Below are 6,000 nucleotides of genomic sequence, written 5' to 3'. Positions count from 1 at the left end.
CCCCTGCCCGCTTGTCGGCCATGATTTGATCTCCCCGCTTTGCTCCAGATGAGCAAACTGGATCCCTGTAGAGCTTATGCTGTATCGTGACTCATTTCGTTTCACTCACAGGCCGTGGAAAGAAAAGTGTTTCGTGAGCGTGTTCTACGTGCCAGACGCCGTCTAGGCACTGATGATAGAGGCAGGGAACGGGCAAAGGCCCCGGCCGTGTGGGGTGGACGTTCTCTGAACCGGGTAGATTTCCCTCGTCTATTGCCTGATGGCTTCTTCTTTCCAGAACCAAAGATGCGGCTCCAAGACCTCGGCCGCCTCCCCAGCTTGTTTTCTGCCCCCACCCCTGCCCCAAAGGGACTCCCTGCCGCTCTAGTTCATGCTTCCTGGCCTCCTGCCTGCCTCCGTCCCCCTGCCCGGCCACCGAGCAGCTGCTGTGCCTTTAGCACAACGCCTGAGACAGAGCGAGGGCTCAAAACTATCAGCCGTGATTAGTTCCTTCCATGGAACAAATGTTGGGGGGAGTCCTGTGACCGACATCCCTGCTATCACCGCTGGTGGGTGCTTCTGTAGGAGACCACATCTCCCAGCCCCTTTGCCCTTAGGAAGAGCCACGTGACCCGCTGAGACCGAGGAAATGCGGACAAAAGTGGCACGTGTGTCTGCGAGGCTGAACGGGGGGGAAATCTTCTAGGCGAGGCAACATCGTCTGTCCTGCCTGGCTGCGGGAATCAGCGACCGCCACACGCTGACCCTCCTTCGGCTTGGATCCCTGAGTGACCGCATGAGGCAGGAAGGGTGCGTGAGAAATGAGTCCCTGTTCAGGGAAGAGGCGGGGACGAAGGGGGAAGTGTGCTACCACAGCAGGACCTAGCACGTTTTGACTAAGGCAGATGCCTACGATGCCGAGGCTCTGGGGGAGGCCCTCGAATTTGCCATTGGGGGTGGGGGGTGGGGCTGCACGTACGCAGGCTCGGATGGATGAAGAGTGATCGTGGCTGCTTCCACGACAGACACCTGTCAGGCTCAGGACAGACTCTTCTTTTCCTTCCCAGTAGCCCAGGATAGACGCCCGTAGGCACCTGGCGAGGTGGCCACCAGCCCCCTGGGTATCCTTGCCTCTCCACAAAGACCTTGTGCTACTTCTAGGTGCACACTAAGTGATGCATCATGTGACCCTGCCCATGTGATCATAGCTGATGGGTCCAGGGGCAGTCACCTGACTGAGCCGAGCAGAGTCTCTATTGGAAATCGGTAGCTGGTAAGGTGAGAGGCCAGGCGTCATGGCAGCGTGGTGGGCAGAGACCATGATCCTTCCGACTGACGTCCCACCGCTGCCCTTGTCCCTTCCTTTGGTGAATCTTGGTTGTCCCGCTAAATGAGGATATCCTGAGATCCTTTCCCGCCATCCAACAAATGGCTTTCTTTCGTTTTTCGTAAGCTAGCTGAAACTGATCTGTGTCGTTTGCAACCAGAAAGGTCTCAACGGTGCATTGTGGTGGGCATATAGTAGGACTTTTGTAAGTATAATGTGATGAATGAATGATGTGTGACGGAACAGAAGAAAGGGGAGGGCAAAAATCAGAGAGAGAGAGAGGAAGAAAGGGGGGGGAGGGAGAGAGGGAAAGAAAGGAAGGAGAGAATTGGTGGCGATTCATCAGATCCATCCAACGGGCACAGAACCTCAGTTTTCAGTCCCTGGCCTCAGTCTGTCCACCCGTAGAATGGGGGGAGGGTTGTAAATGAACTGGGAACTCCGCTCCAGCTCTGCTGTTCTGAATGTGGCTGGATTTGGTGGATGCTAAGAGGCCAACACTTGAGTGTGCCAAAATACCCACCCACGGTCAACTGCATTTGAGACTGGTATTGCAGTGGGAGCCTCGGGAAGGAGGAGACTCATCGCCTAACTCGGCAACACCCCAACCATGACTCAAGTTGACCACTAAAAGCCAGCACACCTGTTTTCCAAGTGACAGACATCAGAAAAGAATTAAAAAAAAACCACAAAGTCTTTTCTCCCCCAAGAAAGAGGGAAGACCTCTACAGGAAAGTGTTCAGGTCGGCGGGGTCACCGTAGCTACCGGGTTTTAATCACTTTCTCTGCACCAGGAGCCTTTGGAAAGTCCTCTACAGACATCATGTTATTTTATTCAGTTCTTACAACCCCCCTCATAAGCACCAATGTTCCCATTTTGCAGAGGTGGATGGAGTCAGGGGGCCAGAGGGCTGGGAAGTGAGGGACGGGGGCTCAAACCCAAGCTGGTCTGAGGTCCGGGCGCCTTCACCAGTGTCTCTGCTCTGGGACCAGCTCCCACAGTGAGCAGCTGAAGGAGTCCTTACAGAAACGGGTCACGGGGCACACGCAGCTCGGTGGCGGGAGGAAGGATGCCCTCGAACGATTCACCAAACATGCTCGACGCAGCTCAGTTGTTCTTATGCGGCAGGGAGAGCGGCGAAAATGTCCAGGGCAGCGCCTTCCGACCGCAAACCCCTACCCCACTGCTTCTGATTCGGTAGGTCTGGCTGGCAAAGAGCTAGGCCCGGATGATTGGGAAGAGCGCCTCTCATTAAGGCTCTGGGACCTCCAAATCCTACGTTCCGATCCTAGCACGGCCCTTGACTGGCTGTGTGACCTAGGGCAAGCAGCTTCACCTCTCTGAACCTCTTTCCACTTGGCAAAGGAGCCCGTGAAGCCATTCTTTTTCACTGTGAAGATTTCATAAGGGATGCATGGGAAGGGCACCAACCCCGGGTCCTGGCATGTATTGACCTCCAGGGAAACCCAGATTCCCTTCTCCTCCCATCAGGAAAGGGGAGGGAGACAGCACTTTGCTCCTTCCTCCCTCACTTCCCTTGACCTTCCGAAGCCCAGAAAAGGTGAGAGAGCTCCTTTGGAAAGGGTCTCCCCTTTTGGAAGCCAACTTTGAACTTCTCAGCTATCACTTGGAGCCTGGGGTTCGCCCGCTTCCATAAAAGATGCAGAAAGGTGGGCGGAAAAGGGAGCTGCACAGATCATCACCGGGAGTTACTTGACGGGCTTGAAAACTTTAATTGCTGGTAATGGCCAACCTGTTGGGTGGTATTTTATTAACACTGATGGATTTTTACAGGATTTTTCTCACGTTCCTCTCCGAGGGCCTCAGGAATGCATTAAATATTAACATATAGTGCTCTGGATTGTTCAGTTAAAGATGCCCTCCTGATGAGGTTTCCCGCAAGTTAGAGGCCCGGAGAAAGCAGGCAGCACAGGATGGATGCGTCCCGCCAGCCTTGGCAGAGGAGATAATAAAATAATAATAATCCCAAGGGTTTGCTGCGGGCTCACCACGGGCCCGGCGCTATGCTAAGCACTTTACATTTTTTAAATACACACAATAACCCTATAAAGAAGGTCCTATCAGCCTCCCTGTCCTGCAGAGGGGGGAAACAGAGGCTTCTATTTCAAAGCTAGCAAGAATGAGAAAGAACGGAACAATGCTAGCCAGGGTTCGGAGTCTGGCAGATGATGGCTCTTCCCCCCCCCCCCCCATCCTCTTATTGGCTACAGGGCCTCAAGAAAGTTAGCAAACTTTTCACAGCCTCGGTTTCTTTTATTTTTTTTACTCATTGGGGCCTATCCCCGTTTCACAGGTGAGGAAATTGAGGCTCGAGGTCACAGAGCTAACCAAAGGGGGGGGCCGGAGCACTGGACGGTCTTGGATTTGGTCCAGTTAGTTATTCCTGCATCATGAGTAACTTTGAAGCGCAGTCGTCTGAAATAGCCGCCTCCTCGCGTCCCCGATTCTACAGGTCAAGAGTTGGGGGATGGCTCAGCTGGGCAGTTTGCCTATGATCCACCCGCACTTAGCTGAGGACTTGCTTCCAAGATGCCTTTTTTACTCACCTGGGCTTCTCCTTCTCTGTATGGCACCCCCCCAAACCCCCGCCTCCAGGGCCTCTTTGGGTGTCCTGGGCTTGCTCCCAACATAGTAATGTGGAGTAGTCAGACGACTCCGTATGGTCATTGGTTTGCCCCCAGAACGAGTCTTCCGAGAGACAGGAAGCAGGAAGCATATTCCATATTCTGTTCCGCCATATTCTATTGGCCAAAGCAATCACAGACCACAGACCTCTCTTGCTTCACCTGGAGGAGGCATAGAGACCCCTCACAATGGAAAAAATGTCAAAGGATTTGTAGGCGTCTTTAATCCATCTCATGATAACAACAAAGGATTTGTAGGCGTCTTTAATCCGTTTCATGATAACAACAAGCCAATAAATGGTAGCTTTTACTTAGGAAAAAAAAAAACCATTAAATGAGGCAGCTAATACCCACCCACCTACCCGAGGCTTTTGAGAGGGGTTTATGAATATGAAGGACAATGCCGAATATTTGGCAAAAAGCAGGCGCAAAGTAAAAAGTAAGCTCTCTCCCAGCCAGGGAGGGAGCATCATCCCAAGTGTAGGGCTCCCAGTAAAATACGAGACATCCAGGTAAACAATGAATATGGTGTTTTTGTATAAGTATGTCCCATGCGATATTTGGGATATACTTGTACTAAAAAGTTATGTGTTGCTTATCTAAAATTCAAATTTAATTGGATATCCTATTTTTTTTTAATTTTTTTTCAACGTTTTTTATTTATTTTTGGGACAGAGAGGGACAGAGCATGAACGGGGGAGGGGCAGAGAGAGAGGGAGACACAGAATCGGAAACAGGCTCCAGGCTCTGAGCCATCAGCCCAGAGCCCGACGCGGGGCTCGAACTCACGGACCGCGAGATCGTGACCTGGCTGAAGTCGGACGCTTAACCGACGGCACCACCCAGGCGCCCCTCCTATTTTTTTTTTTGTTTGCTTGATTTGGCAAATAAATGGAAAAGCGGAGACCAAAAAACTTCTGATGTCAGCTTTTGACCACAGAACCAAGAAAGATTGAATTTGAAAATCTGAGGGGCGCCTGGGTGGCTCCGTTGGTTGAGCGTCTAACTTTGGCTCAGGTCACGGTCTCACAGCTCGTGAGTTCGAACCCCGCGTCGGGCTCTGTGCTGACAGCTCAGAGCCGGAAACCTGCTTCGGATTCTGTGTTTCCATCTCTCTCTGCCCACCCCCCGCCCCCCACTCATGCTCTGTCTCTCTCTCTCTCTCTCTCTCTCAAAAATAAATATTTTTTAAAAATTAAAAAAAAAAAGAATTTGAAATTTGGATTCCATACAGGTGCTGTCCACACTTCCAGCTCTCCTTCCTCTACTCATGCCAAGAAAGAAGGACAAGAGTAAGAAAGCAGAAATCTCAAGGCTTCTCAACCTTCCAACCATCTTAATCCCAATAGTAAGGGTAGGTGTCTGATATCTGGTACATTTATACAGTCATGGAAATCACTGGCAAGTCATGCAGCCCTGGAAAAGTGACTTAACTCAGTTTTCTCATCTGTAAAATGGGGGTGATAATAATAGAAGTTGTCTTTAGAGGGAGACAGAGAGCGTGAATGGGGGAGAAGGGCAGAGGGAGGGAAAGAAAATCCTCAGCAGGTTCCAGGCCCAGTGCAGATCTCGACGTGGGGCTCGATCCCACGACCCCCAGATCACGACCTGAGCCAAAATCCAAAGTCAGACGCTGAACCGACTGAGCCACCCAGGCGCCCCAGAATGATAATAGCAATTTAACCTAAAGGGATATTACGAGGGTAAATGAGGAGGTAAAATTATAAAGTGCTTAGAACAGTCCTGATCCACGGTAATCGTTCAATGTTGGCTTTTGTTAATATCAGTGGAGAGGCAGATATACAGACACACCAAACACTGCACTCACTGAACCAGTTTAAGTGCTCGAAGACACTCATCGAGGGTCTGGAAGGTGTGGAAGACAGTCATCATGGGAAAAGCTTAATGAAAGTTATAGCTAAGTAGGGCTACGATGAATGAAGGTGAGTTGGCCAAACAAACAAGGCGAAAGGCTCCCATCCGTAGGCAAAAAGCAAAAGCAAGAAAAGAAACAGCTCCAAGTAGTTCAATGCTGATGGGAGCCTGCA

Source organism: Felis catus, chromosome D3, assembly GCF_018350175.1.
Source record: "Felis catus isolate Fca126 chromosome D3, F.catus_Fca126_mat1.0, whole genome shotgun sequence".
NCBI lineage: Eukaryota > Metazoa > Chordata > Mammalia > Carnivora > Felidae > Felis > Felis catus.
The sequence above is the reverse complement of the archived record's forward strand: the minus strand, read 5'-3'. Positions refer to the sequence as shown.